Source organism: Cydia strobilella, chromosome 7 (genome assembly GCF_947568885.1).
Source record: "Cydia strobilella chromosome 7, ilCydStro3.1, whole genome shotgun sequence".
NCBI lineage: Eukaryota > Metazoa > Arthropoda > Insecta > Lepidoptera > Tortricidae > Cydia > Cydia strobilella.
In genome coordinates this window covers 2,463,804-2,474,444 of record NC_086047.1, presented here as the reverse complement: position 1 = coordinate 2,474,444, position 10,641 = coordinate 2,463,804, and the positions used below count along the sequence as shown (strand labels likewise).

The 10,641-nt window shown below is 35.1% G+C and overlaps 1 long non-coding RNA gene across 1 annotated transcript; it reads left to right on the top strand.

Moving 5' to 3' along the window:
* Positions 1 to 4,014: 4,014 nt before the first annotated feature.
* LOC134742869 (uncharacterized) lies at positions 4,015 to 7,047 on the top strand. The gene is made up of 3 exons (XR_010127972.1): positions 4,015 to 4,100; positions 5,512 to 5,542; positions 6,920 to 7,047. It is a non-coding gene; the product is annotated as an uncharacterized LOC134742869 (long non-coding RNA).
* Positions 7,048 to 10,641: the final 3,594 nt, after the last annotated feature.

Here is a 10,641-nt window from a genome sequence, read left to right as displayed (position 1 = left end):
AAAAAATCATTTAAGTATCCATATTTAAATACATTTTATCGTATTTTTATAAATCTTCATTTTTAGTTTTAAAGTGTGTCGATAGATGGCAGTGAATTTACTGGGGTTACAAAATTTACTATGACAGTACCGCTCTACTCTAGTATAAGTTACTCTATGGTAGCACGAAGTGATTGATGTTTTGGTTTGATGAAATGTCACTTTTGACACTGAAAGATAGGTATCGTATCACGGTGACATCTTATAAGCATTGTTCGAATTGGGCCGTTACTTGCGCAAGTTAAGTTAGTCCCCGGCAAACTCGCTTCTCCATATAAACGTAGTTACGCTCTCATTTTAAAACGAGTAGCTAGTTTGATTTGAAACTTTGTACTTACAATGGGATAAGGTATATCTATGTCTGTAATTAGCTTCTGTAGCTTCAGATACCATGGCCAAGCCCGAGTCAAAGCTCGAGGCATTTAGTCTTCCGTGCGCATCGTTATACTTTAAAGAGGTTGTTTGCCTGTTTTTAGTTAGGGTTCCGTAGTCAACTAGGAACCTTAAAACCAGACGTAGTTTCGCCATGTCTAACCATGTTTGAACCATGGGTCGAAAAGTATGAAAAAAAAACGTGACTGTAGAGTTTAATAAAGACATTAAACCAAAACTATAGGCAACATGATCAGTCAAGCCGTTTTTGAGTTATCGCTTATCGCAAAATGTCTTCCTTTCATAGGAAAACGACGTAGAAACCATAAAGTGACGTTTGCTATTTTGTCGTCATCGCCGCGATAAGCGCAGGCGAGCCTGAAGGATGACTATTTATAAGTTCCCGAAGTGCCTCGCTCGTAACTCACACGCCATTAATGTTTTAGTGTTGTTCTACAACAACTAGTTACCTGACGCCATAAATATATGAGCTCTACGTCGGCAAGTTTGATGAAACTGTATAATTTAAGCACGTGTTGGCACAAGATCTTCAAGCGATTTATCAATTCTAACGAAACTTACGTCCCCGGCAAGCGCGGCCGAATTGCACCTTCCCATACAAAATTTCAACCGTCTAGCTATCACGGTTCTTGAGATACCGCCTGGTGACAGACACACGGACAGTGAAATCTTAGGGTCCCGTTTTTACCCTTTGGCGTACCCTAAAAACGGTGGATAGAACTGCGTGGAAGAGGATCTGCGACGGTTCGTACGGTTATGGATGACACGCAAGAACGGCCCGGGTCCGGGTCGAGGTAACCGACACTTGCTTTTCTATGACAAGCGACCGGTTATCACGTGATTCTTTCTATAAATAACGAAGAGTTGGATGCCTGGGGCCACACCCGGGCCCGGGCCGTTATAACGTGCGTCATCATCGTCATCATCACTCGTACTGAGATATGCATCCGCTAGCGTATATAGAACTATTTAAATTCATGCTAAGACTGCAGAACTGTCGTTATTTACAAAAGGATTTGCCACACTGGATGCGTTCTGCGGTCAGCGGCCAGTTTAAACCCGCATTATGTATGAACAACATTGACAGCAACCTTTGAAGTTGAAGTTTGACCTGACCGCTGCCCGCAGAACGCATCCAGTGTGGCAAATCCTTTAATCAAACAATTTGTAGGCTCGTAAAAACTTATCCAATCTCGTCAAGCACCCAACTACGAGATTTATTGGAAATATGATTAGTGTTGGCTAAGTAATCACTGTCGAACTTGGCCGAGTTTATTATGGGATTAGTACATATTTTAGGACTTCTTATTTGACTTCCCATTTAACAAGTTTCTTTCTACTCTATCAACAGTGAAAACACGGAGTTATATGTACTATGGAGAGAGTACTACGACCAAAAAGTGTGACCGAAACAGAAGTCAAACTAGAGGATTGCATCTCGCTTTGATTACGGAATTAACGACGTTATAAGGAAAAAAATACCAACGTAACTGAAATTAATAAAGTGACTTGTGTAAGTAAGACACGCTTCTCTAGTCTCCTATAATCAAATGTCTTGCTCGATGAAAAGGATAAACATTGATAAGAAAAAGTTACAGTACTATCCGGCTCTGTATCATAGATCCGTGAGGTGAAGCGGGAAATCGAAATAAATGTCATTATTTTATCGTTGAGAAAATAATATGAATTTTCAAATGTCGGAGTTTCCGGGTTTGTAACGTTTAGCCAAGCGCAAATAAGAAGGCGTTCCGGTTTGTGTTTCCGATCACCGGCTCTGATATTGTTTATTGTGCCTAATAATGTTCTTGTGTATTACTATTATATACCTATATATCTATTCTTGACTAAATGATTTGTTTCCGCTACCCAAAGGTTGTCTGGAAGAGATCGCTCTTCAGCGATAAGACCGTTTGTTGTCTACCTCTATCCTTAATCAATTGTTTCTGTAAGCTGTATCTTTTACTGAGGTGTGCCAATAAAGAGTATTCTATCTATCTATCTATATATATATGTATATAGAATTTAAATATATATTTTCCATCGTATTTTCACCGTGTCTGGATATTTCAGTCAGTCTCGGTACAAAAAGAACTGACATTGACTGAACTAGCATGACGAATACGAACGGTTCCGAGAAAATACGATGGAAAACAACATGGATACTACATCTGTATTGCCCCTTTGACCGTGCTCATGTGTATAATACAGTTAGGGAATTCTTCCCGCCTACGCAGCTTAATCTGTAACAGAAGCAATAAATTAAACTAGAGGCTGTACGCCTCAAACTGACCAACATTTGTTCAGCAACTTTTTAAAATTATGAAATTGTTACATTATACCTTTTTCATACAAATTTAATATTATTTTCAAGCTGCCATCTGTGTGTTTGACGTTGCTTGTCACCTTTTAAACATAAAAAATTTTGCAATACATTGCGTCTTAGAATAAACTTTAAAGTGTAATGAAAGTCAAAACACAAGTTATTTTTAAAAGTTGCTAAACAAATGTTGGTCAGTTTGTGGAGTACAGCCTAGCTCAATTTATTGCTCCTGTTACAGGAAACACCCGGTATATTAAATATAGGTTAGGTTTTACGAATTACTTATTAGGTTATTTCAAATTAGTGTCTATACTATAATAGTCTATATTATAGTATTATAGCGTATTAGTGTAATACTTTTAAATGTTTTCAGCCAACCAGAAAATAAACGAATACTTAAATATTTATCGAAGGTCATTCCATTCGGCTCTCAGACTTTTTGTTTCAGTCAAACAAATTCTTTATCAAATTCTTAGATCGTTATTTTTTATGAATATCTAAAGTGCTTAAGCAGTCTTTTTTATAACTCGGTAATTTGTTAACAGCAAATACTTGAACAGAAACGCCGCGACAATACTAAAATAATTAATTTGGTGTTTGCGTGATTTCCAGTTTTTATCGTACCTAATATATTTAATAATTAATTTTATTGTATTGGACAGGGAAAAATATGATTGTATCAAAACTTAGTTTCATTTGATTCAGTTGATTGATGAGTTTGCATGAGTATATAAGTACCTAGTAGGTACTGGATAATTAAAATTTTATGAAAGAAAATAGTATAAGTACCTACCTGGTAAGGTAATTAAGTATAAATTTTACCGTAAAAACCCGTTTTTAGTGAAATTCGCCTCAGTGAAAACACGTTTTACTAGTTAAAATTTGTTTTCCGTATGACTGTCAAAACTAGTTTTCCTAACATCCTTTGGTGAATTGCGTTTTCCCTAGTTATAACTAGGAAAAACGCGTTTTTATGAAAAATTAGATTTTACGATAACATACTTAGAACTGATACGGTTCGATTACTAAGGAGCCCACTGACTATCAGTCCGCCGGACGATATCGGCCTGTCAGTTGTTGGGAACTGTCAAATTTTTGTTCTAACTGACACGCCCATATCGTCCGGCGGACTAATAGTCAGTGGGCCCCTTTAAAAGGTTCTTAATATTAAATTCATTTACCTCTTATCGATACGATTTTAATGTGTCTCAGCCTTTATTTACTCACGAATGTAGATATGGCCACATGTGTTTTAACATCCGGCCCGAGTAGTTTATTCGTGAAAAACATGAAATACGTATTTATTTTGTTGATTGTTTTGACATTGAGCTGTTTAATTTACTCCATGGTAAGTAAAAAAGATATTTGAAGTAGTTTTTTAACAATGTATTTAACCTCCTAAGTCCTGCGGTACCAAATTTTGTACATAATAAAAGTCACCCTTCAGTCCCAGCATTAAGCAAACTATAGTAATAAACACCGATAGTACATATTTCGGTACAAAATGTTTAGATGCCTCCCGCTTTCAAATTTGAATGCTCGCGCGGAGTATTCTGACAGTCCATAGAGTTGTAAATAGTCTGTTCAGTACTGACAGCAAACATTTATTATGTGAAAAAAAATGAACAAGTGGCTTCTAGGACTATGACGTTTAAAAAAAGCTAGGACTTAGTAAAGTCAAGGACCGACGACCGATACGACCTTATTGCCCATATATTAAGGTAGTGTGTACATATTCTTGGTACTTGGTACTTTATCTTGTGAGTTACCCATTTATGACTTGATTCTAAAAGCGAAATATAAATGGGTCATTTTATTTAAATTTGGTGATTATTATGTTATTTCTACTCAACATCACGAGCTCTTCCGATCTTAATAGGAGAAAAAAAGTATCCCAAAAATTCCATACATTAATTTATTCTACCACTCCATTCCGTTACACACTCTATGAAAAATTACACTATTTTTCTCCTATTTGGTTAGAAAGAGCTCGGGATTCTGAGTAGAAATATCGTCAAAATAGAAAATTGAAAAAAATTAAGAAGAAGAAAGGTATTTATTCCATAAAGCACACATACACAGGACAATACAATGAAAGAAAAAAGATGTTTAAAAAAGGGAATATAAAAATAATAGCAAAAACAAAAACAGAAAAAACAAAAAAAAAATTAGTGTACAATTTTAATTTAAATGGCCCAAATACCTGCGATATTGGCATTATCATTGTTAAAATATAAATTTGCGGTCGCTTGATTAGTTTATTATATAGTACATGTGTTTCAATGTGCGGTTTGGTTTGGCTGTATGTACTTAAACGTGTTACGTGCCTACTCAGACGTGAAAAACACGAATTTTCGGATGATTATTTCTGTTTTGTCAAAATGCGATTTAACTGTGCGGCGGTTTAATTTAATGTGGTTGTTTTGTTTATAGCTTTATGTTGATTGAAATGTGTTTTTTGTTGAATTAGAATTGAATGTGGCCTGTAATTTAAAGGATTAATTAATTATATTTATTAAATTGTGAAGATTTTCGGAGGTTTACCGCGGGTTATTAAAAACATATAATGAACTGCATGTGCTGTTATTAAATTATGTAATTTAATTTTATGTCATAATTTCTATTTGTAATCTCGCTGCTTTGCCTTAAGGTAGGTAATGCTTTTAGCATTAAATCCGCCTTTTGTACCATAAGTTTTTCTTTAATGCAATAAAGATTAAAAATATAAATGGGTAATCAAAAAAATGTATTCATTTCAGATAGTCCGCGGAAAAAGAAGCATTGATCACTGTAAGTACATTTAATTGTTATGGTACGTTCCACAATAAAATAAGGAAAAAATATTGTTTATTAAAAACGTATTGATATTTTAATATTATATTTACCCTAATAAAATTACGATAAGTAAGTTTTATAATGACAGCAAATATAATTCGATAGTAGCCTTCGTACGGGTACATTACAGCGACTATACTATTGCATTGTTTTTAAGATAAAAAAACATCGCCGTATATAATAAAAAATAATTTTAATTTCTTCTACCTTCTATGCGAATGTTAATATCCATTTGGTAATGGATATTAACATTGGTTTAGCAGCGATGCGTGAAAATTTAAATATATGCGTGCCCATTGATTAACTTTACACTTAATTAAATGTAAATTATTTGTTGTTTTGTTTCTGTATTTATATATCTAACACATGTTACGCATTAAAAGATAAACATGGAAATTTACTAAAGTAAATCTGTATAGGTAGGTAACTTAAGTCTATAGAGTTGCTAACCGGCGAGCGTGTATGAGGAATGTTATGAAAGTGAAGGAAGCGAAAGAGGTATGTCAGGATCGTAGCAAGTGGAAATCCGTGGTCTTTGCCTACCCCTCCGGGAAATAGGCGTGATTATATGTATGTATGTATGTATGTATGTATGTATGTATAGAGTTGCTGATGATAGTGGTCCAAGTTTACCTTATTAATAGCGACAATTTTCCTCTCACAAGTCACAATTCCATCCAATGATACCAGAGACATTGTGTATTAAGGGCGCGCGGTAAACAAGAATTTACAAACGAGTGTGAATTGTAGGTACAATAAACCATATACATAAAATATTTTTAATAAAATTAATAAATTATTTTTTATTCAGTAACAAAAGATTACGTTAACAATAGCTGTTCTGGTGCCTCTTTTGAAGTATTTAAAATACTTGTGTTAAGAGAACACCGCTCTTCCACAGGTTGTTTTGCTTACAGTCTAATATTATGTTCATATAGGTACATAGTGTTATATTTCGCAGACAAAGATTTTTACTTAAAAAAAAATTACATGTCAACAGTCAATTTCAGTCTTTGATAAAAGTACAATCTCGATTTCTGCGATTTTTAAAGGTCGGCAACGCACAATGAACACCCACGGCCCGGCCACGACATCGCGCGGCGGCGGCAGCAGCGAGCGGCGGCCATAGTTGGGAACGAAACGTCCAATCGCTGTGTCTCGCTCCAACCTATGGCCGCCGCTCGCCGCTGCCGCCGCCGCGCGATGTCGTGGCTGGGCCGTCAGAGTTGCAGGCTTAATATAGGCGATGAGGACCGTTAACCATCAGGCGGGCTGTATTCTTGTTTGCCTCCGACGTAGTACCAAAAAAACATCAGTGTTTTTTTTCTGCAGTGATCGATTCAACTAACCTGGGAGCCACTGCTACATTTGGAGACCGTCAAGTAGAAGAATGCTTAGCTCAAGGAAACCCTCCCTGGAAATGCTACTCTGAGCAGTCTGGCTTCAACCCACTGTGGTAGGCGGCTATCACTGTGGATGCGATTCGCACATCGCTCCGATATGCGAGCAAGATGTCGCTACAATAGCTAGCCATAGAAATAGATAGATTTGTCCGCCGGATGCCCGTCCGTTGCCCATCTGTGTCTATTTTTCGCCATACATTGACGGATGTGTCCGCCAGACACATCTTTCAGGCAGATCCGACGGGAAAATCCGTGCGTGTATGGCTAGCTAATACGAATCGCAGTCAGTGTGATAGATAACCGCCGTAGCGTGTCAAGATTTGGAACGTTTGCTTAAAATGAAACTTGGACTTTTGTTAATAATTCTCGGGCCTGTTTTTACAAAACTCAACTTCGTTTCGTTTTGTAACTTCGGTACCAGTTTCACAAAATACTATAATATTACTGTAACTCATCGAGTTAGAAATGAGCTTAGAAGCAGAACACTGTATGTGGGATTAGTAGTTTTTTTAAAAACTGGGCATTCTCACATTACCCGCAGTAGTAATTATGCAAGTGGCTGCTTACGTGCGTGAACACCTTACGTCCTAAATATAAAACGAACGCAATGGTACACAAGTACAATACGCGAAACGCAAACAAGCTCTTGGGTATGGCCACAAACTTGTGAAGTCGTCCAAGTTAACTCACTTGATGGGCCCCACGGTCTACAAGTCACTGAGGCTACAAGTCTGCATAGCTTTAAACGCCGTCTAAAACACTGGCTTATTGAGCGTCCGTTCTATAATTACAATGAATTTTTAATGTATAAGGGCAGTTAGTCCTTTCACGCTTCCAATTAGGTATAATTATGTATTAAAGGAAAAAATTGAAAAAGTTACGCTTCCGGCAGGACCCGCAACCTACGCAATCCGTGCGTTGCTCTTAACCAACTTAACTTAAACCGTAACACAACAACAACACAACAACACCGTAACGTAACTTTTTCCATTTTTTCTTTTAATATAACATTTGGAGTATCGCTCGCAGACGTATCTGCATGTTAAAAAATTTGGTATAATTATGTATTATTAATTATGATGAATTTTATTATTTATATATTGCTATTATTAGATGTTATAATTATTTCAATCAATTTGTGACTTGACTATATGTAATAAAAAAAAAAAAAAAAAATATCTTTATTTCAGAACATTCAAAATTCCATACAATATTGTTAGTACCATCGTTATACCTATGTGATAGTAAATACATTAAAAATAAAAACAAAACTTTTAACAATAAAATCAAAATCCAATAAATTTAAATAATGAATACAGTAATAATAATTAATATGTCAGTTGTGTATATGTTGTGTGTGTGTATGTTGTGTGTGTATGTAATGAATTATTGTAATTTTTAATGTAAGTAATTTTATTGTTGTTTTAATGTGATGTAACTTAATCGATTAATTTTACTGTATATTATTTGATGTTATTTATCAACTGACTTGTAAATTGGCTTCGTAATATAAATGACTATGACTATGACTAAATTTTTTCGAAAAATATATCGTAAAATTACAAAATGATCTCGAAAAATAGCACATATTAATGTCAAAATATAATTATTTACTGTTCATTTATAAAAAAAAACTGTTCCAGAAAAATTTGTCTATCATTATGTTGTTCGAAAATTCTTGTAAGACAAATTTTGACACTAAATCGCTTCTCGTGTTAAATAACTAAAATGGCACTTAGTGTCCTGCCTGGGATATGTAGCTTAAGTGAAAGAGGTCAAAGTCAGTTAAATTTATTAAATTAAAAAAAACGAATGCCGGAAGCGTAACTTTTTCCATTTTTTCCTTTAAAAATTAAAATTTATTAAATAATTTGTATGAATATTATACATTTTTTATAGTTATATTTTTATTATATTCTTATTGAATGCATTTAGAAAAGTCGTCGTGACGTCCTTTCGATTAGAATGGACACGCTGAGCTGGATCGAGGGAGATGTCTCTTCGGAGTTGATGATTAAAACGGCGTAGTTTAATTTCAAAGATTATATTGACTGTATTACAAGTCTCAAGATTAGTACTGTACTGTGAGAAGAGCTGACCCGGAATGATGTTGGAGCGTCGCAGCACTCCTTTTATATGATTTTTACAATGTGTCGTAAGGAAATGCCACGCGTATTAGTAACACTCTCAAGTTCACTTGAAGTCGTAAAATATTGATTTTATTACCTGAACTTGACAAAATGAATAGAATTGTTCTTGACCGAGGATTAGTCAAGTTATGTAGAACGCATTTAAATAATATTTGTTAATACAATGTTGGCATTGCAGATTTTAGGGTTCGTTACTATATGCGTGGTGGTTCCTTAACTCCTCCCTCCTTAAGATAAAAAATACTTTTTTATATAATGAAAAATATTTTTTATAAAAATTAGTTTTTATAGAATATAACTATGTTAGTACAATGGTTACACACATTAGTTTTATAATTATACAATAATTACAATTAAATCTTAAATTATCCTTTAAAAGTCTTTTATTGCCCTATTCCCGGCGTGACACTTTGAAATTTCACTTTGCTTATGGTTTTTCATTTCACTACACTTTCACTACAAAACGTCTTCCTGAAGTGCGTTGATTAGACTCTTACACTACGTAACTCGTGCACATACCAATGTGACTGTCTTTAGACATTAGTTAGTACAACCAGTTACCAAGCGTTGCGATCTTTTTCTTCTTTCTTTGTGTTTTTTATTCATATCTTATTTCTTCTTGTCTCACTCTTGTGGGATAAGGAACCACCACGCATATAGTAACGAACCCTAAAATCTGCAATGCCAACATTGTATTAACAAATATTATTTAAATGCGTTCTACATAACTTGACTAATCCTCGGTCAAGAACAATTCTATTCATTTTGTCACGTTCAGGTAATAAAATCAATATTTTACGACTTCAAGTGAACTTGAGTGTTACTAATACGCGTGGCATTTCCTTACGACACATTGTAAAAATCATATAAAAGGAGTGCTGCGACGCTCCAACATCATTCCGGGTCAGCTCTTCTCACAGTACAGTACTAATCTTGAGACTTGTAATACAGTCAATATAATCTTTGAAATTAAACTACGCCGTTTTAATCATCAACTCCGAAGAGACATCTCCCTCGATCCAGCTCAGCGTGTCCATTCTAATCGAAAGGACGTCACGACGACTTTTCTGGCGCAGCCGGTAGGATCTTCCGAAGACCTCCAGGTGATAGAAGATTTGAAGTAAGTGGCCACCCTTTAAATTTCTGCCCTGCGAGTTCGCTTCTATTAAGAACTTATCGGAAGACATCCCTACATCAATCCACTCACTGTTCGAGCACGCCGCTGCGAATCGAGATTTTTCAAAGAAATAACGAATTCTGATTTATATAAACCCACTGAGAGGAGAAAAAAAGACTTTGGAATCGGGAGGATCCAAAAGGTGGAGCAAACTCACTCAAACACCGTTCCTTCCTTATCAAAACTTATAATATTTGCTTTTTAACAAATTTTTATAATTTCTTTTTGCGAATTTAATATTTTTACATTTTATAATTATTGTATATTTATTGTGTGATTACTGTGTGATTATTGTGTGACTATTTTCTGTAAATTGTGAATGCA